The sequence below is a fragment of the Alexandromys fortis genome, unplaced genomic scaffold, assembly GCF_014885135.2.
Source record: "Alexandromys fortis isolate MF-2015 unplaced genomic scaffold, M_Fortis_MF-2015_v1.1 scaffold_145, whole genome shotgun sequence".
NCBI classification, from domain to species: Eukaryota; Metazoa; Chordata; class Mammalia; order Rodentia; family Cricetidae; genus Alexandromys; species Alexandromys fortis.
The window spans coordinates 2,458,293-2,480,719 of NW_026068049.1; the positions used below are offsets into that span (position 1 = coordinate 2,458,293).

General features: G+C 45.7%; 1 long non-coding RNA gene across 1 annotated transcript; it reads left to right on the forward strand.

Annotated features, from left to right (window-relative positions):
- The first annotated feature begins 109 nt into the window (after positions 1-109).
- On the forward strand, positions 110-22,427 carry LOC126486884 (uncharacterized). The gene is made up of 3 exons (XR_007588222.1): positions 110-1,569; positions 2,300-2,372; positions 20,749-22,427. It is a non-coding gene; the product is annotated as an uncharacterized lncRNA (long non-coding RNA).

Below are 22,427 nucleotides of genomic sequence, written 5' to 3' on the forward strand. Positions count from 1 at the left end.
GGGGGAGGCGAACCACCCCCCCCCCCCCCGCGCGATTTGAGGGCACCAAGCACTGTTCCCTTCTTGATCCTCCAGTCTTGGGGAAAGAAAAGTTTTAACTGAATTGACGTCATTTTGATCTCTTCTTGTGTTCTTCCTGCAGAGTTCTGCCTGTTTCCAAACCAACCAGTTGTGGATGGCACCAAATTTCCACTCAGTACAAATGGCTGAGAACTTGTCACTCACCCAGTACCCAGCAGTCTAGGATTATAGATGACATTTCTTTTGCTGTTGTCTAGATTTAAATGGCTTGCAGCAGCACCTACCTTACTGGCATCTTCATGGCAAGATGCTCCGAAAGTGGGGCTAGCCAGGTGTGGTGAGGCACACTATTGTCTCAGCACCCAGGAGGCTGAGGCAGAGGGATTGCATGCCTTTGAGGCCAGCTATATAGTGAGTTCCAAGCCGGCCAAAGTTAAATATGAAGACTCTCTAAAATAAAAATGCACATACAGAAAGCACTAAAATGGGGCCGACAGCATACGGGTTATTTGGGCAGGACAGTGGCTGTGAAGTTGGACACTAGGGGCAGAGGGAATGGGAAGTAATGGAGGACTAACAATAGTCAGCTGACAAGGGCTGAAGATGACTCGGCTAGATGCTCAGAGGGAAGATCCCTCCCTCACCTTCATTCTGTTGATCCCAACCACTTCTTAGGGACAAGCATGTGGCCCTCAGCACCAGTGGGAGCGCCACCACTTCTTATTAGACCAGAGGCCTGTTAGAGGGTTCTAGAAAGTGAGACAAGCAATGGCCTTTGGGGGATCTCATGACTATATTGGTTTGGAATCAGGAGGATGCGAATCTGAACCACTACACATACTCGATGCTTTTTAATTTCCAAATCTAATAAAAGGGGTCAGGCTGTGTCCAACATTCGGGTCATGTCAGAAATAAGGTACATTTGTTTAAACAGATGACTCACTAATAAACCACTTATTTCTTTCTTCTGGTTTCCTCATAAAAGCCAGTGAACACGTGGAGCTGGATTCCTCAGGACTTCCTGGTCAGGCTGTGGGACATACCATAGATGTCACAAAGGACGGACCAGAAGGAAGTGGTGTGGGATTGGTCCTGTGACTGCCCCTAGGTCTTGCCCTTGTGAGTCTAGACCTGGGCTAACCTGCGGAGGCAGAGCTGAGAACCTGTGCCCTCTAATTTGATTAACATGCTTCATTGGCTCTAACATAACACACCTGACCTGAGCAGAAGTGTTCACCTGCGTTCAAAACGCAAGCTAAACATGCATTCATGTGTCCTCCACCTCATAGGCTTGAATTCCACAAATTCAGGAGAACCATAAGCAAGACCCGAGATAAGGAAGAGCTTGAACCCCACTGACTTCATCTGCTGATTTGTGTTGCCAACCGGATTGCTTTTGCTTGGTCTCCCATAAAAGATTGGGGCTAAGTAAGGTGTGGCGAGACACCCAGTGATCTCAGCACTCAGGAGGATCAGCAGTTCAAGGTCAACTACACTCCTGTAGTGAATCTGATACCTGCCTAGGACACCTGAGATCCTGTCCCCAAAGTAAATAACTAGATAAATGGACACAGCTTTATAACGTTGTTGTCTGTATTATTCTCATGTGTAGTTTTTAACGATTTATTTACTTTGATTTTATGTGGATGAGTGTTTTCCTATATGTATGTAAGTATGTGTGCTGGAGGAGGCAAAATTACAGTCATGAAGTAACAACTAAATAATTTCATGGTTGGGGGTCACCCCAACATGGGGAACTGTATTAAAGGGCTGCCGCACTAGGAAGGTGAGAACCGCTGCCTTCAGCCTTGAGCAGCGTGACTTACAGTACACACTTTTTGAGGGATAGGGTATCACACAACGGGATTACTATCAAAACTATGTCCAAGGATATTCAGGCCTTCTGCGGTGGCACATGCTTATGAGCCCAGCATTGAGGAGGTGGGGGCAAGAGGATCATAAAATAAAAGATTTTATCCCCAGAGGAAAAGATTAGGAAACTATGGGAACCTCTCCCATACCAGAGACAAGCACACCAGTCACAACCGTGGGAGCTGACCCCGAAGAGCCGCTTAGAGAAGAGTCGAACACCGTGCACTTCACCAGCGTGACTTACTGAGAACTTACTGAATATTATTCTGAGCAACTTCCGTGCTGATAGTTCCCACCGTTGCTCCCATTTCATAGATGAGGACGTTGAGGCACAGAGTGGCTGAGTAAATGATAAGTCAGGAAGCAGCCACCGCCTGACCTTAGCGTCTACTCTGTTAACCTGCAGGTGGCTATTTCCCAAAGACGACGGAGGAACACAAGCACAAACGTCCGGCCCATGCTGGACAGAAAAGGCAGAGGTAAGCTCCGGTGCTAAGGAGGGGGAGGGTCGTGATTCTGAGCCTTCTGTGGGACGCTGGAGAGCTCTGCACAGCTGAGAGAATCCGTTTACCATTTCAGTCAACACATCTGGGGTCCCGGGGAAACTCGGAGGAGCTAGGTAAGATGCCATCTATGGCTCCATTCAGATGGCCATGTTCACGTGCTGAAGATAGTGCTGGGAAGGGAGCTGGGAACCACAGGGCAAATCAATCATTTCCTCCCTCCTTCTGCCTCTCTCTCTCTCTCTCTCTCTCTCTCTCTCTCTCTCTCTCTCTCTGTGATGTATACACATGTGTTCATGTATGTAAAGGTTAGAAATCAATGTTGGGTGACTTCCTTGTTATGCCCAGATCACAGTGTTCCTCCAAAACCAACTAGGAGACCGTGCCCTGTATATAAAAGCAAACAGCCTTTGTTCTTCCACAAGTTTGCAAACTCAGACTCTGTGTGTCCCACGTGGAGTGACTGAAGAGCCTGGAGCTCAGTTGAGGTTGGGTTTTTAGAGTAGCAAAGGTGGGGGTGATGGATCTCTAAGGTTGAGGATACCTGATTGGCTGACATTTGTCTATGGGTGTCCTGGTGAAAAGCGATGGGTGTGTGTTGGCAGGTGATCCTATCTACAATGGCTGGAATGTTAGGAATTTCCTTTGGATGGTCCGTTCCTGGGTAGTGCCAGCTTATGGTTTTTCCTGGAACCTGGTGCTGCCTGCTTTGGAAACTGTGCAGCTCGGGCCCCATGTATGTATGACCAGGCTGCCCTGGGCCCCACATGGCCTGGGCCCCACATCCACATTCCTCATTCGCTCTTTTTTTCTTGCTTGTTTGTTTCTATCAGGCCTCTCCTTGAGCCTAGAGATCACTAGATGGCCACTGGGTTCTGGGAATCTGGCTGTGTCTGCCTGCTGAGCACTGACTGGGATTGCAGGGGAGCACTGGTTGGGGATCCGAACTCGGGTCCTCAACGTTATACCAAAAACACTCTGCCGACTGGGCCACTTTCTAAGACCCCCCATCTGTGTTTAAACTGGAAATCACACAGCACTGAACAGACTGTCTCCCCAAGCTCAGAATATCCTCCAGAGGTCACGCAAAAGCACACCCCCCAGGTGTTGGCACACAGTCCTGGTGACCTCACAGTGAACAGCAATTAACACAAGGTTTAAACTGCCCTGGGGACAGCTTCATCCTGCTACAACTCACAAGAGACCTTCTTTAAGCACGAACACTCTGGAGGCCCTAGGGCCCTTCTCAGTAAGACCACATCCTTCACCCAACCCCCCATCCCCAACAGGTCACAGCAAAGTAAAATAACAAGTTTGCTGGGTTAGAGACGAAAACAGTGAAGAGACTCTCCCAAAACTCTCCTTGAACAAACCAAGCCTGACGCACCTGTGGGCACCTTCCTCTGGCCTTGTGGCTTTGCTTGTGTGCTTGGCCCCAGGAGGACAGACATCTGGAGGAAATGCGGTTAAGAATAAGACCTGGTTTCTTTCAGCAAGCCTCAGAGTGACCTCAGGACTTCAGAATGTCTGAAGCTAAACCAGGGGAGCCATCTAGTGGCAAGCACTCACACTGCGGCAGAAGACACCACCTGTTTAAAAAGTCACGAAGGACAGCCGTCAGATTACCTAAGAGGGCACAGAGGGATGAGGGCGAGCCAGCCGGTCACAGGGGAACAGAGAGCCAGACTTTTCCTGTCTGGTCTGCTTGCAGCATGCTTTGTCCCTTCATCCATTTATTTCTCCAACACACATTTATGTTAAACATTACTAGGTACAAGGCATGATACACTAGACCCCGGACTGAAGAAACCAAACCGAACCTACAATTCCTATCTTCAAGTACCTACAGTCTAGTAGAAAACTGGTCCAGCAACAGTCAGTTAAAATCGTAAGTGATGAGGGCTGTCCTCCTCACACCGGGAAGACCGTAGACGAGGCACACAAACGAACCCTGGAGGGCAAGAGGAAGAAAAATCTAAAGCACAAACCTCAAGCTGGCACCCCGAGGGCCTCATCTGGCCCACAGATGTGTTTTGTTTGGACCATGCAGTGTTTTTATAACTTAGAAATAGTTGCCTATGCTTAAACATCACAGGATTTCACATGAAAACCCAGATTTCACATTCTTTTAGGAAATTGGAAGATCCAATAATTCTAGTTCCATCTTCCCACGGGGTGACATTCAACTAAGCTATGCAGAAATGCTTTTCCTAAGGCCCTTTCTCATAACAGCCAATAATTTGTTTGTTTCAGTGAATCGTGGGGTGTTTTGTGTGAGATACAAAACTCAAAATCACAAAAGCTTATCACTGCAACGTCGGTTTCACAGGCTGCCCTGTCTCGACCCGCAAAAGTGTCTTCTTTGTCAGGAGGGGATGGTGCAAATACTCACTCCTCCCTTACAACCTACATCAAAATTAATTTGACCTAGGTTCTAAATTTTAAACATAGCAAGTAAAGTGTGAGTGTCTCAGAAGAAAGCATACAATTGTCATGTAACTGCTGGCTGTGTTGGTTACTTTGCTGCTGTTGCAACAAAACACGCTGATCAAAGCCAGGCCGGGGTGATGCAAACCTTTAATACCAGTGCTCGGGAGGCAGAGGCAGGCGGATCTTTGTGAGTTCGAGGCCAGCCTGGTCTACAGAGTGAATTACAGGACAGGCTCCAAAGCTACAGAGAAACCCTGTCTCGAACCATCACCCCCCAAAATAGAGGAGTTTGTTTGGTCTTGTACTCCCAGGGGAATAAAGTCCTCTGGAGGGGAGACAGAGCAACAATGACAGGCATGAGGGCAAGCGTGGGACACTGAGAGATCACATGCTCAACAACAAACACAGGCAGAGAACAAATGTGACTTTCAACTCCCAAAACCCGAACCAGTGACATAATTCCTCCGTATTTAAACTGCACCCCCAATTGAGAACCAAGTGTTTAAATGCCTGATCTATGGGGGCCATTTCTCATCCATACTTCCACATTCCACCACTACCTGCCCCCAGCTAGACCCTTAGCCATATCATGATGCAAAATGAATTCAGCACAGTTTCAAAAGTCCCCATAGTCTCTCACAGTCTAAACACTGTCTCAAAGCTCAAAGTCTCTGCTGAGACACCTGGCAGTCTCTGAAAGACAACCCCCTGTAAAATCAAAAAGTAAATTACACACTTCTATCATATAATGACACAGAATATACAATGCCATCCCCAAAGAGAAAACTGGAGGCATAGAGAAGAAATACAGAACTCAGAAGGCCAAACTCCAAATCCTGTAGTTCTGTGCAGAGGTTTAGATGACTGCACCAGGCTTATCGCCTGCAGCACACATTTGTCTCTTAGTTTGTCTCTCTGTGTGCAGATCTCCTTGGAAGATAACTCATGGCTCTGGCATCTCTAGCATCTATGGGTCTCTAACGAAATCCAGGCTTCACTTCCACAAGTTCACACAACAAAGTAGCAGGGCCTTCTGCCTTCACAAGGCCTTCATGCAGGGATCTCCTGAGACACAGTGCCCGGCCTTAGCAGCTCTCTGAAACTCCAGAGGAAGAATCCATGGCAAACTCTTCCAGCTTGCACGCCTCTACAGCTAGCTCTACCTAGATGGTGCAGCCAGCTTGGGATGGACCCTACCTCCCTGAACCACATCTGCAGCAGTGATTTCATCCAGATGTTTTCTAAGAGCAGAAAACACCATAGGCTCTTCCCCAGGTTGGAAACTTAGCTGGGTGGGGTCTGGCCCCTGGGATACCCTTCCCTTTCTCACAATGGAGACCTGGAGGCCATTCCTTAAGGGGCAATCCCCTTCACAACTACAGCCTCTCTAACAGCACATGCCTTGGCCACAACATTGTGCTTCCTAGTGCTCTTTTTCCTCTCCAAATGGTACATTTTATACTTCTCTCTGCCCATTTGCATTTTACTGTAGGCCTGCACCCACATACCAGTAATAACTTTGCCATCAAGTGAACATTATGTAATCTTGACATCTCTTTAACCAGAGAGATTGGCCCATTACATTTTAATTTTTCTGCATGCAATTTATCAAGGCTTGGGCAGAAGAAGGCAGCCAGATACTTGGCCGAATTAGCACATAACTATCCATTAGCCCAGTTGCTAATGTTGTTCCTTTCTGAGATGGCTGAGCTGGGCCTGCAAGCACACACAGCTCTGGGCACTGCTGGCTTTCGGGCTCCTTTCAGACAGATCTCTAAACACTGCCTGTGGCATTTAGCCACTCTTCTAGATCAAAGTTCCAAAGTCTTCCAACATCAGCTAGTTCCTCAGAGCCACAATCCACTCTGGTGTTCCTGCGTTAGCTGCTTTTCTGTTGCTATGATGAAACATCATGACCAGAGGAAAGCTAAGGAAGAAGGAGAAGTTTATTGGGGTTTACAGTTCCAGGGGGCTTAAGAGTCCATCGTTATGGGAAGGCACAGATGCAAGAGGTAGGCATGATGGCAGGAATGAGAATCTGAGAGATCACATCCTCTTCCACAGACATGAATAGGAGAGAGCAAACTGAATATGGAAAGAGGCTTTGAGAATTCCAACGCTTCCTCCAGTTACACACTTTCTCCATTCACGGCTGACCCTCTACCACTTCTCCGAACAACATACCAACTGGGGCCAAGGTTCAAATGCTTGAGCCTATGGGAGACGTCTCTCATTCTCCCACTTTTAAACACTGAATTAATGAGAAATGTATTTCTGTTTTTATTTGTGTGTGTGTACATGCAAATGTGCATGCATGCAGCTGTGTAGAAGACAACCTTTGGTGTTATCCTTTACCTTCCACACTGTATATATAATCCCAGCACTTTAGAGGTGGAGACAGGGCCATCAGGAGTCAAGGCTACCCTGACCTACTTAAGACCCAATCTCAAAACCAAAAGTGAGATGTGGGGGAAGGGAAGCTGGGAAGTCTTCAGTTGAGACCACTATCTTTTGAGGTCCCTCTTACTGTGCTGTAATGAAAGGTATCACCTGGAGGGAAGGGGAGCAAGAGGTTAAAGACATAGGCTTAAGACCTTGGGATTAATCCGGTCATAAAGGCAGGCTCCTGTGGCTTCATGCTGGAAGAAAAGCAAACCTCCGAGACATTTCACCAATATTCAACACATTACAGGAGAAAGCCAGCTCTTTACTATGAAATAAGCTTCATGGTGGATGACGTTGGCCAGTTCTAGGCTGACATGAGGTTGAGAGAGACGACACTCAGCTATGGGCTTTGGTAGGTGTGCTAAATACATTTCCAACTTACTGATAGTGTCAGATATTAATGGACATAATTCAATCACATTACAAGCTGAGGAACCCCCCCGGCCACATGCACATGTGCGTGTGTGTGTGTGTGTGTGTGTGTGCATGTGTGTGTGTGCATGTGTGTGTGTGTTGATCATGCTTGATCGTGCAGCATGCTCATCTACTAGGCAGCCCAGAACTTCTGAACTGACCATGGGAAGCACTGACACTGACAATTAGAATACTCACAACAGTGTTGGTAGCACTGTCAAGCAGTACAACCACTTTAGAGAACAGTTTGGAGGTTGGCAATTTAAAAAAAGCATTAGATAGACACATGTCATGTGACCCACTAATCCTATGAAAATGTTTACCCAAGAAAAAGGAAAGCAATATATCTTCACAAAGATTGATGTGTCATAGTCATGCCTTTATCGTTAGCAGCCAAAATACAGAAGAAACACAAGTGTCCATCCGTAGGAGTGATGGTTGGTGCTGTCAAATTGACAGAATCTAAAATCACCTGGGAGACAGGACTATCTTTATTGTGTGAGTTTATGTGGGAAGACGGGCCTCCTGTGGGCAACTCCATTCCCTGACTGGGATCCTGTGCTCTCTATGTGAGATAGAGAGCTGAGCAGCAGTATGTGTTCACCTCTCTCTGCTGCCTGATTGTGGGGGCTGTGATCCAGTGGGACCAGCTGCTCCAATCTTCTGCTGCCTTGACTTCCTAACCAGGGTGAAAGGCACCCTTGCCCTGTGAGCCTGACTAAACCTTCTCCCTTCAGTTTCTCTTGTCAGAGTGTTCTCTCACAGCAGTGAGAATGAAACTAGGACAGCAGGCCAAGGAATAAACAAATTCAGATAGAAACACACAGTGGAATGCTATCCAGGAAGCCCTTGGTTCCTTAGCAGATGCTTGAGCCTGTAGGAGATCATAAGGACATTAAGCCATGTGGAAAAACAGTGCTGTGTAAATTCACAGGGTTACACCCCCTTGATTCTAGCCTGGATTCCTCCAAGGTCTGCAACACCCACCACCTATTTTGGTTCCTGTTAACTAAAGTTGCCAACTACGCTTATAGTGCCTCAGTGGGGCATTATTAGGAAGTGTGTCCTTGTGGTAGGTGTGGCCTTATTGGGGGAAGTATGTCACTGGGGGAAGACTATAAGTTTACAAATGCTCAAGCCAGGCCCAATCTCTGATTCTTTTCCTACTGCCTGCCAATCAGGATAAAGAACTCTCAGCTACCACTTTAGTATCATGTCTACCTGGATGCCACCATGCTTCCCACCATGACAATAACGGACTAAACCTCTGAACTGTAAGCCAGCCCCAAATTAAGTTTTTCTTTATAAGAGTTGCTGAGGTCATGGTGTCTCTCCACAGCAATAAAACCCAAGCTAAGACACAAGACGATGAGGTACATTTCTCATTCAAGATACCACGTACAATAAGCAACACTACACACAAATCCTAGGACCTAGACCAGGCCCCAGGAGCTGATCATTTAGCAGAGTAAACATGCATGAAAATGAGAGCAGTAACAGACATGACAACCAAGATTTCTAATGTCTGCTGCCTGTTTATACTGAACCAACACACTGAGCAGAGGAGACACAAAAACACCGGGGCTTAACCAGGGCCTTACTGTCTGCCACATTTGCTGGGCTTGTCTTGCTCACAGCTGATGTGAGACGTGACAAGACAGCCAATCAGCCTGCTCACGTCACTCCAAGAGACTGCAGGACTGCTTAGGATTCTTTTTTGGCTCTGACTACACCAGCATAACCAGGTCACATGTCCATTTTCACCTTTAGCCAGACATACATTGCCTTCAGCTCACAGCAGTGTCTCCTGTAAGTTACTTCTCTTAAAGCACATTCTTTAACTTGACTCAACATCAATTCTCACCCTTCAGAGCAGACTCTGGTATAGACTACTCTCAATCTGGGGGCTTTATTTGCATAGTTCATAGACCCTCGTTGGCCAGGCTTGGCCGCCCGTACCCTCACATCTGCACTGGGGAGCTAAAGATCTAGCTGGAGTTTGTCATGGATTGAGCTCTTTAACAAACCTTTAAACTAAAATCCATAAAAAGTTGGAGGTCTTTTGTAGAGGCAAAAATCGTATCTTTGAGGAATCCACACTCTTTCTCTTGGTGCCCTTACACATCTGCTCACCATTAGGCCGCCGGCCAGGGATGAAGGTGCCTGTCATTAACTGTGGGAAAGAGGACTGCAGTGGTCCATCAAATGCTTAGGCATGCTAGCTTGGCCAGATAAAAGCTTGGCTAATTTTGCAAGCACATTAGGGCTCCTCAGAACCAGAGCAGGGCAAGGAGGAGGTTCTATTTATTATAAGGAGTCAGCTCGAGCACTTATGAAATTAAGAAGTTTCATGGCCGACAGCCAGCACACTGGAGACCCAAGATCTGTCATTCCAGGCCAAGTAAGAAGGCCTGAAAACTCAAGGGAGCTAATGATGCCACTGTGACCCCAAGAGTTGGCAAGGAAAGCCAGTGCCTCAGAATGAAAAAGAAATGATGTCTCCACCCAAGTGTCAGATGGCAGAGGCTTTCTTTGAGAGAAGGCGTCGACTTTTTGGTCTGTCAAGGCCTACTGACTAGATGAGGCCTGTCTACCAAAATCAAAATACAGTTTACTCAGTCTCCCAATTCAAATGCCAAACTCATCACTGAATGAAATGTCATTCAGAGATATATTGAATGATATTTGGCTGAAGATCTAGACACTCCGTGGCACAGTTACATTGTACTCAGAATTAGGCATTTCACCTAGCTACGTACCCACCAACCTGCCAGCTCACAGCTATGCAGTTGGAGGTTCTAGACTGTTCATGCAGCTCTTGTGAAGTTGCATATCAAAAAATGGTGATATTGTGCTGATTTGTGGAGACTCATCAATTTAACCAGCCAGAAACAGAAGAAAGTCAACTAAGAATTAGGCAACTCCCAAAGGTCACCAATGGGTCAAGAGTCAACTGCTTTTCGTCAATGGTCTTTAATCACTGCAACTGTACATAGCCCCATGTCTCCCATGACCTTGTCTGATGCCAGATGACTTTCCTCAAGACATGGAGAGCCAAAACTAGGTCCTTTTGTCTTCAGCAATTCTGGCTAACTGAAGCAGTCACCATCACCAGATCCTTCAGGCTCAATCAACACACACCATCACTTGTTTACTGTGAATTGATATTCCTGAGGTCTCCAAAGCCTCCTTTTAGGTTAATCACTTAGAATGGGGAATTGTCTAAGTTAGGGTTTCGATTGCTGTGAAGAGACACCATAACCTCAGCAACTCTTACAAAGGAAAACATTTAATTGGGGTAGCTCACAGTTTCATAGGTGTAGTCCATTGTCACTACAATGTGACATGCTGTGCAGGCAGACATGGTGCTGGGGAAGGAGCTTAGCATTGTTACATCTTGAGCCACAGGCAACAAGAAGTAGTCTGAGACACTGTGCATGGCTTGAGCATATATGAGACCTTAGAGTCTGCCTCCACAGTGACACACTTCCTCCAACAAGACCACACCTCCTAATAGTGACACTCCCTTTGGAGGTCATTTCTTTTGAACCAACACAAGTATACACTGAGAGTTATTAATATCGTATTGTCCTTGGGACACTGTAAAGATTATGTATAATTGGGTGTGGTGGCACAAGCCTACAATCCCAGAAGTCTGGAGACAGAAGCAAGAGGACTGAATTTGAAAGCTATCCTAGACTACTTAAGAGAGTTCTGGCCCAGGGCAATCTGCACAGCAAGAGCCTGTCTCTTAAAGGAAAGGAGCTGGGGAGAGGACCCAGTGAGTAAGAGCATTTCTGTGCAATTATGAGGACTTAAGTTCAAATCCCCAACATCCATGTAAAAGCAAGGCATAGCTGAACATGCCTGTAGCTTCAGCATTGGAGAGCAGAAACAAGTGGATTCTAGGAGGTCATGGGCTGGCTACTCTAGGCAAAATGGTGAGCTTCGGGTCCAGTGAGAAACCCTGTCTTAGGGGAATATTTCAGTGTGATGCCCAGTGTTGGCGTCTGTGCACAAATGATGTGTGTTTGTGTGTGTGTGTGTGTGTAAAATAAACAAATGGAAGAAAGAATGAATGAAAGGACAAAAGAAACTATCAAAAATACAAAAAAGCCCAAAATTCAAGGAGATTAAATATACATATATAGAAACATTTTATTTTTATAAATACACTTTACTTTTATAGAAACATTTTATTTTATGAAACATTTGATTTTTATAGAAACATTTGATTTTTATGTATTTTTGATGATCTTTGAGAAAGAGTATAATAATTTTTAAAAACAGGTTTCTATTTTTTTAAAAAAAAAAAAAACAAGGAAAACTGTTCTTTGTTGGAAATGTGACATTTCTAGAGGTTCCCCTTCTCTGTGGTAAGAAGCATATTCAGTCCCCTCCATGTATAAAAATTCACATGTCCCCACCCCAGGGTCTGACTCATGGGACGTTTTGAGCAGCTCTTTCAGCTGCTATCCCACAACAAACACCACACTTCCCCCCATCCTTCTTTGCTAACCACTCCTTCCTTAGAAACACACATAGCCTTTGAAATAACTCAGGCCATTCTACTAATATTTATTTCACCTCCAAACTTAACATTCATGGAACATTCATCAATGCCAGGAACTTTGCATGTATAGTCTTCATTAAACCTCACAAGAAAACACCTCTGGCGGGTTCTAATTTTGCTTCCACTTTACAAATGATGAGAATGAAGCTTAGAACTGTTGGCTGGCTCACCCACAGTCATACCAACAATGAAAAGGAAAAAATCTGTGCACTTGGGCTCCTGAATTCATTTATCCTCAAATCATGGTGTGATATGTATGTTTAAAATTAGAAATTGCAAGTCATAAGTGTGGATAAAGCAAACTTTACAGTAAATCTTAGGACATTTCAAAAGATGACAGTTCACCATCATCTAACACCATAAAAATAGTATTTCTCGGTCTTCTGATTAAAGAAATATGCCTACATAACTTTTGTTGGGGATCTCAAGACATAAATCTAAACCATTGTTTTAGCATCTTAATATGAGGTCAGGGTGCTGGGGAGATGGCTCAGTGGCTCAGGGTACTGGCTGCTCCTGCAGAGGACCTGGGTTCCATTCTCAGCACACACATGGCAATTCACAACCTCCTGCGGCACTGGATCCATGAGATTTGATGCCCTCTTCTGTCCTTCACAGGTACTGCACACATCTGGTGCACATGCATACATGCAGACAAAACACTCCAACTCATAAAAGATAAGAATATGTTTTTCTAAAGTGAGAGCGTTCAATCCCTTGAGAAGAAGGCAATGGAGTTCTTAAGCCTAAGTTCTTTATAACCCTCTTAAAAATCAGATAGCTGGAAAGAGATTGGATGTAATTTAGTTAACTTCACTTGACAGCTGGTGGAGAAGAGGGTGGAATTGGAGAAATTTCAGCTAAGCTAAGTTAAACAAAGGTGAGTCCAAGTCTCAGGAGCACACAGAGTCATGAAAGGCACGGGCATGTAAGAAACACTGGGATAGCAGCCTTTCCTACCACCTTAGGAATGTCTGGAAAAGCCTAGCTGTATAGGCCATCTCGTTAGCCCACCAGTGCCCTGGCAGCATCTCCTATGAAGCTGCACCAGCAGATCCCACGTATAGTGTTACAGCTTCGGTTTCTACAGTGAGGAATGGCTAGGTGACAGACAGCCGATGCCCAAGGAATACTGAGCACCTATCCACAGGAAAGTCCTGTCCATCAGACCCATTCAGCCAATCCAATTCCATTCCCTATTTCTTCTCAGAGCACTCTCTTTTCTCTCCTGTGCCACCAGAAGAAGCAATGCCCGGCAGGTGTTTTGAGTTATCCACCTCAGAAGACCATTCAGACATGGGTTCAAGCCAATAGAAAGTCATTTATGAGTTGTCCACTAATACTGGATGTTTGTAACCCAAATGCAGTCCCAAGCTTTACTTACTCATAGTGAACTTTAAGCACAAAACACACCCTAGGTTAACACCTCAGTTCACATGAACAGTTAGCCATAAGCAGAGCTCCAGAACCCAAAGCAAGGTCAGTACATTTAGGGACTTTCACAGATCTACAGACTCCAATGAATTAGGCCTTTATTCTTGTTTTGGCAGGTGCAAAGGTCTACATTCTGGGCTCTTAGGTCAGCATGGTGGCCAGTGACTCTAACATGACGTCACTTGTGATAAGGTGTGGAAATTTGTCATACAGGGCTAAGGCCAGGGACAACTGCTAGGTTTGAATTCCATGTCACCCACAAGCTCATGCCACCAAGCACGGCATGTCGTCCCCATGAAGCCGAGTCACTGAGTCACTGTCAAGAGTAGATGGGTGAGCACCAGGGAGAGGGAACAAACATGGAGATCTAAGTTAGCACCACCAGGTCCCATGTAACAAGTCTGTCCCAGTACTGGGGAGGAAAGACAGATGGTCACGTGGGCTTGCTATGCGGGCAATGCAGTAAAAATGCTGAGTTCCAGGCTCAGATCCTAATAAAATAGGGTGGGGAGTGAGTCTGAAGGCACCCAACCTCAGGTTTTGACCTTCACATGCATGCGCGTTATCACACACACACACACACACACACACACACACACACACATGCGCGCACGCATGTACTATCAAGTGACATGATATGGACAGTGCTTTGCCACCAACTAGCATACAGTAAATCATCGTTTCTGGGACTGGAGCGGTGGTCAGCAGCTAAGATGGCTACTTAATCGTGAGAAGCATCCAGTATCCATATCTCAAGCCTTTCAGTCACCCCAGCTCTGAGGAATATGACACCCTCTTCTGGCCTCCATTCACAGGTGTACACACCATGCACAAACACACACACACACACAATAAACCTTTACAAGCAAAAAATTCATTTCCTAGAATGTCTAACACTCTCTATGCATTTCTTCAAATTCTAAGATATTAAATTGCAAAGACGTGAGCCTGAGTAGTTTCCTTCCTCTGTGAACTTTTCCTAATTACTCCCGCTCCTGGGGACACCGAACACTCTGACTTTGGATACAGCCTACTAGACTTGCTCCGGAAGGACCTTCCGCTTTTTCAGCCAATAGCTGCTAAAATACCAGCCCACTGGGGCGTGGTCTATTTATCTTTCAAAAAGAGCGGCAAGCAAGCCTCGGCTCGCTCTCTTGGTTCCAGCGCTTGGTTCCGGCTCCTGCTCCGGCGACTAGGCTCTTTTCCTGACGGTTGGTGTTTCGTGAGTTTTACCCCCCCCCCCAAAATAAATACCCCTTTAAATCCTAACTGGTGTGGGATTGTTTCGCGCATTATAGACTGACTCCAGTGACAGCGGAAGGTGGTGGGGCGGGCTGGGCGGGTGAGGAGGCAAACGCTGTTTATGCTGGCCTGGACAGACATGGCTGCCAGAGTGCCCCGTAAAGGATCCTATACTGTACTCCTCCTCCCCCCTCCTCAGCGTCTCAGTTTCTAACGACACAACCTGTGGTGAGGCCAGGCCTTGGTTGTTTTATCTATAAAATGAGTTGCTTCCTGGGGACTTCTGAATAAGCATCTAATCACCCCAGATAAGGGTACCAAAACCAAATTGAAACCCAACTTAGCAAACCAATGAGTTTGTGGACTTGGTTACAGAGTGTGCATGAGGGGTTACTCACAGGAGTGTGGGTAACCCCAGTGCAGTCATAGTCCTGGGAAGCCCCACGCACGCAGGAACGAGGACTGACCCACAGCTGTGTAAGCAGAGTCATCCTCTTCAAATAACCTCTCGTTCTATGCACTCCATTACCTCCCAAGACCACAAGATCAGGAGACCCCATGAAACTCGGACAGAATTGTACACAGCGTAGGTGGAACTATAGGAAGCAGTGGTCAGGCGAGGTCAAATGAACATGTACATCCGCTTCTATGGGATTTGAAGGGAGTTAGCAATTAATGACAGCCTCTCTGGTGTTGATAGTAATGTCTGCTACGCTCAGAGGGCAGCTTTCTGTAACGTGGGTGGATGCTGTTTGCCTAGCCGCGATGGAAAGCTCACCGGATCCCTATAGAAGACCTCTTCCAGCTGCCGACTCAGAACCCTACTGGCATCTGTGGCCTGTTGTGGGCGGGTGTATCACTCTGAAACCAGGTGACCTGCACACTTGACCACAACGGAGGCCTCCAAACCATCTGCATAAACAGAACGTGTTGTTCTTGCTTTCCTCCGCCCCCTCCAAAATCTGGAGCCTCTCTCCAACTGGGCCGTGAGCCAAATGCTACCAGCACCCAGGCTGCCAACCAGGCAGTGCCCAGAGCTCGCTGATGTAAACACTGATGAGAAATGATTGAAGCTTGGCTCTGTCTGTCTGTCCCTTTCTGTGCTATCTTCAGCCAGAGGCCCGGAGGCTTTTACCCTCTGTGCCAAGCAGTCTTAAACAACATTAGTTGATCCCCCTTCCTGCTTTGCCTCCCATCCCTTCCTTCTGGCCACTGACTTAAAGGAAAGAGCTAGCGAGGCCTGGATTGGCCTGCCATTTGTAGTTCCTGTTACAGGGGAGGGTGAGGGAAGACATCGCCAGCTTCTCTATATCCTTCAGCATGGGTCCTTTAACTAATCCCAGGGGAGATTGGGAAACAGACAGAAGGAACCAGAGACTTCTCTTGGCTGAAGAAAAAGAGATTTTGGCCAAAAAGCCCCAAATCCAATCTGTAACCAGTCAAAGCCCTATCGATAGCTGGGTTCCCATCTAAACACTGTAGAAGGTCCTGGATGGAGCGACTGCCAATGCATCCAGCTCTGCATCCAACACCAGCCCTAAGGCAGCTGTCCATGGAACCGTTAGTAGGGTCCTTGCGTACAGAACACAGATTCTGTCTGAAACCGAGCCAGTCTCTTCCTCACCAAGGGCAGCATCTTCCCCAAGGAGGTATATTTCCTGCTTCTCACAAATCTTCCATGGAGCTAACCTGTGCTCTGCCTGTGCTGCAGAAGGGCATGCTGGGTAGATCGGTAGCATCACTCCAGCCAACTGCTTACCAGCAGTATCACTTCCTGATGCTGTGGCTGGCTTATTTATTCCTCTTCCTTCTCTTTCCTCATTCCCGCTTCGCTCATCTTTTCCTCCCTCCCTCATCCTTCCTCTTCCCTTCACCCTTTCCCTTCCTTCTCCTTCCCCCTAAATCATTACCACATTGCTTTTCTTGTTGCTGTGACGGATGCCTCACAAGAAGCCATCTCAAGCTAGGAGGGTTTGTTTTGGCTTACAGTTCAAAAGGTACAGTAGGGAAGCCTTGGTGTGAGTAGAACTGAGTATCTGCGCAGTCAGGAAGCTCAGGAAGTGGGGCTGGACAGTCAAACCTCAGGGTCCACTCGGTGAGTCACTTCCTCCAGCAAAGCTGTGCCTCCTAAAGGTTCCAAAAAGACACCAAGGGCTGAGGACCAGTGTTCAAACACACGAGCCTACGATGGACACTTCCATCCCAATCACAAATGGCTAATTGATCCCTAACCACTCCTAAGAGATAGGCACCTATGGGAAGGAGCTACAAAATAGAATATCTCAGTTGTTCAGAACTCATCCTTCTTTCTAAAATGTGACTTGAGAAGTCACAGCAAGTTATCCAGGGACATGTCAGAAAAGCTCTGGAGGGCACCTCTGTCTGAGAAGTTTGAAGAGGCGACTGATCTCCAGCTTACAGAGATTCGTAGGCACCATTCTGAGAGCTGGTAGTCCTGTGTTCTATTTTTCTTTTCAGATGCTTCCTGCAGTAGGCACTGTAATGTCACTCATAACTCCAAAAATGTTCCTTAACTCAGAGTTTAATAGTGCAGCCAAGCTGGTGGCGCATGTCTGTAATCCCAGCAACTCAGAAGGTTGAAGGAGGGCAGCTGGAAATGCAAGTGATGCTTGAGCCACAGGCTGAGTTCAAGACCAACCGTGGTAACTTAGGGTCTCTGTCTGTCTCTCTCTCTCTCTCTCTCTCTCTCTCTCTCTCTCTCTCTCTCTCTGCCTCTCTGTCTGTCTGTCTGTCTGTCTGTCTCACACACACACACACACACAAACACACACACACACACACATACACAGAGTGTTGGGAATGTAGCTCAATGGTAGCGATAACTTGCCTGACTTGTTCATTGCCATTGTTTCAATTCCCAGTATCTCAAAACAAAGAACCTTAGCTGGACCTGGCGGTTCAGACTTCTCATCTCAGCTACTTGGAAGGATGACACTGGACAATCTCAACGTTTTTTAAAATTTATTTTTCATACCAACCACAGTTCCCCCTCCCTCCACTCCTCCTGCACTATCACCCCACCCAACCCCCATCCACTCCTCAGAAAGGGTAAGGCTTTCCATGGGGAGTCAACAAAGCCTGGCATTGTAGTAAGAGGCCCCTTGTCTGTTTACAGGCCACCCAGACCCGAAATAATCACACTGAAACTATATTAATTACAACACGCTTGGCTAGTGACTTAGACATATTCCTGGATAACTCTTACATCTTAAATTAACTCACTTCTATTAATCTATGTATCACCACAATGCTGTGACCTACCAGTAGGTGTCTTTCTCCTTCAGCCGCTATATGGCATCTCTCCGCCTACTTTCACTCTATATTTCTGTTCAGATTTCCTGTCTGGTTTTAATCTGCCCTGCCATAGGCCCAAAGCAGATTATTTATTAACCAATGGTAATAAAAGATATTCACAGAATACACAGCATACAGAGGGGAATCCCACATCATGGCATATCAAGTTGAGGCAGGACCAAGCCCTTCCCCCTTGTTCTGAGGCTGAGCAAGATATCCCTTCATAGGGAATGGGCTCCTAAAAGCCATTTCATACACTAGGGATAAATCCTGGTCCATTGCCACAGGACCCACAGACTTGCCAAGCCACATAACTGTCACTCACATTCTAAGGGTCTAGTTCGATTCTATGCAGGTTCCCCAGCTGTCAGTCCAGAGTCAATGAGCAAGTACAGTGAGCTTGAGTCAGCTGTCTCTTTGGGTTTCCCCATCATGATCTTGATCCCTTTGCTCATATAATCCCTTCTCCCTCTCTTCGACTGGACTCCAAGAGTGAGTTCCAGTGCTTAGCTGTGTATCTCTGCATCTGCTTCCATCAGTTACTGGATGAAGGTTCTATGATGACAATTAGGGTAGTCATCAATCTGATTACAGGGGAAGGGCAGTTCAGGCACCCTTTTCACTATTGCTTGGAGTCTTAGCTGGGGTCACTCTTGTGAATTCCTGGGAATTTCCATAGCACCACATAATGGATCCCTCTATTAAGATATCTCTTTTCTTGCTCTCCTTCTCTGTCCCTCCCCCAGTTCAACTATCTCCTTCCCTCATGGTCTCCTCCCCCTCTTTCCCCCTCTGCCTTTTTCCACCCTCCCTTCTCCCCCACCCCACAGACTCCCAATTACTCAGGAGATCTTGTCTGTTTCCCCTTCCCAGGGGCATCCATGCCTGTTTTTCTTAGGGTCCCCCTAGCTTCTCAGGGGTTCTGGACTGTAGCCTGGTTATCCTTTGCTTTACATCTACTATCCACTGATGAGTGAGTACACACCATGCTTGTCTTTCTGGGTCTGGGTTACCTCACTCGGGATGGTTTTTTTCTAGTTCCCTCCATTTGCCTGCAAATTTCAAGATGTCATTGCTTTTTACCACTGAGTAATACTCCATTTTCTATCCATTCTTTGGTTGAGAAACAACTAGGTTGTTTCCAGGTTCTGGCTATTGTGAATAAAGCTGCTATAAATCCAGTTGAACAAATGTCCTTGTGGTGTGAGTGCATATCCTTTGGTATATGCCCAAGAGTAGTATTGATGGGTCTTGAGGTAGGTTGATTCTCAATTTTCTAAGAAACTGCCATACTGATTTCCAAAGTGGTTGTACAAGTTTGCACTCCCACCAGCAATGCAGGAATGTTCCCCTTACTCCACATAAGCTGTCCTCAGTGTTTTTGATCTTAGTCATTTTGACAGGTGTAAGATGGTAGCTCAGAGTTGCTTTGATTTGCATTTCCCTGATGACTAAGGATGTTGAACAATTATGTAAGTGTATTTTAGCCATTTGAGATTCTTCTGTTGAGAATTCTCTGTTTAGATCTGCACCCCACTTTTAAATTGTATTAGTTGGTATTTTGATGTCTAGTTTTTTGAGTCCTTTATATATTTTGGAGATCAGCCCTCTGTTAGATGTGGGGCTGATGAAAATCTTTTCCCATTCTGTAGGCTGCTGTTTTGTCTTATTGACAGTGTCCTTTGTCTTACAGAAGCTTCTCAGTTTCAGGAGGTTCTATTCATTAATTGTTGCTCTCAGTGTCCATGTCATTGGTGCTACATTTAGGAAGTGGTCTCCTGTGCCAATGTGTTCAAGGCTACTTCCTATTTTCTCTTCTATCAGGTTCAGTGTAATTGGATTTATGTTGAGGTCTTTTGTCCACTTGGACTTGAGTTTTGTGCATGGCAATAGATATGGATCTATTTGTATTCTTCTACATGTTGACATCCAGTTATGCCAGCACCATTTTTTTAAGATGCTCTCTTTATTCCATTATACAATTTTGACTTCTTTGTCAAAATTCAGGTATTTATAGGTGTGTGTGGATTAATGTCAGGGTATTTGATTCAGTTCCATTGATCCATGTGTCTGTTTTTATGCCAATACCAAGCTGTTTTCATTACTATAGCTCTATAATAGATCTTGAAGTCAAGGATGCTGATGTCTCCAAAACTTCCTTTATTGTACAGGATTATTTTGACTATCCTGGATTTTTTGTTTTTCCATATGAAGTTGAGTATTGTTCTTTTGAGGTCTGTGAATAATTGTGATGGGATTTTGATGGGTATTGCATTGAATCTGTAGATTACTATTGGTAAGATTGCCATTTTTACTTTGTTGATCCTACCCAGCCAAGACCATGGGAGATCTTTCCATTTTCTGATGTCTTCTTTGATTTCTTTCCGTGACTGTGGTTGTAACCCATTTCTCTTTTAGTCTATTCAACCGCTGGATTCCTTCCTGGTGTTCTGTCTTAGCTGCACTATTTAACCATCAGCATGTGTTTTGTTATTACAGCTAAAGGATCTCGCTCTTCAACACAGACGTGAAGAGGATGACCTCAGTCCGTCTGCAGACACAGATGGCCCTCAGCATTCTGAGAGCAGAGAGAAAGCCATGTCGCTGTCAGGGTGGACTGGAATGCTGTGTATAGCCACACCTGTGCCAGATTTCCCTTAAGTTTGCCTTTGTTTGGATTTTTAAATGTGTTTCTTTGGCTGGTTGGTTTTATTGAGAATGGTTTTTAAACAGTATCTCTGGCTAGCCAGAGACTCACTCTGTAGCCCAGGCTAAGTGTGAGAGAATCTTGTGCTGAAGCCTCTAGAGCCACCACAGCCAGCACTGCCTTGGGTTCTGATGATTTACTAGTACTGTGGTTTGCAGAGACAAAGCGAGGGATAGAGCAACCCCCTTCTGTGTGGGGTGCTCATCTTAGGGTCAGAAATAGAAATATGCTGTGTGCTTTACAATTTCTGTGTCATGATTTTCAGGGTGATGACAGTTCCCATTAAAGGGTGACCCTGTGGTCACCGAGCTCACAGTTCACTGCATCCCCTTAGATCAGGCAGGTGGAGACTCTCAGTCCTTGGCCAGGTAGGGTCGACACTTCTGTTTAGTGTGAAGAAGTTTGGGAAATGAAACCTGTTGTCATTAATCCTTAAGATTACAGGATCAAAGTTTCTGAGGAAACTGAGAAAGATAAGAAGTCAGGGAAGGGCTGACAAGATGGCTCACTGGTTAAGAGTACTTGCAGCATTTACAGAGAATCCAAACTCTGTCCCGAGCACCTACGCAGCAGCTCAAAAGCTTCTGTAATTCCAGTCCCAGGCATCCCACAGCCTCTTCTCAAGACAATGCACGAACATGGTGCACATATATACACGCAGGCAAAATACTCACCCACATAAAATAAAAACAATTTTTTAAGGCAAACCCATTAAGGGGCCATGGGTAGGAAAGGACTCCCTGGTACCTGCTGGCTGAGAGTTCAGACAGTAACATAGACTAGGAGCCAGGTTCACAGTCAAAATTTGTCTTGCCCTCTTTGCCACCCAGAGACAGCAAGGATTGCTTTGACCTTTCTTTCCTCTTTTCTTTTCTTTTGATTCTGTGAACCTGTAAAGAGTACCTCAAGCTATGTGATCACCTCATTTACTAGAAAAGTTTTTCAGGTAACTATATCAAAGTAACCTAATCTTTTAAATCCTTTGAACAATGAAATTCCAAAGGCCACCAATTATTAAGACACCTACATGCAGATCTCAAGAAGTCTGCACACACTCACAGGCTTATCATTTTTGTCTCTTTCTTAAGCGTCTCTCTCTCCTTTCTCTTCTTCTCTTCACACTTGCCTGAAATTTAGCATAACTTTCCTGCCTCAGCCTTTGGGTTAACAGCTATGACCACCCATGGATATAACGAATACCTAGCTTAGACACTCTATAGAGGTTCGAAGACCTCTGAGCCCTGTGGGATTTAACAACTTCTGGGGTGTTTTATACTAGGAGGTTCAGAGACACCACTATCCATCATGGTGGCTATTACCTACAAGTGGCTACTAAATACTGGCAATATAACTAATTCAGCGTGCAAAAAAAATATTGTATTTAAAAAATTATCACTAAAATTTCAAAAGTCATAAATATTTTGGATTGATTATGTGGTGAACGATGCTATTTTGAATCACTTAGGCTAAA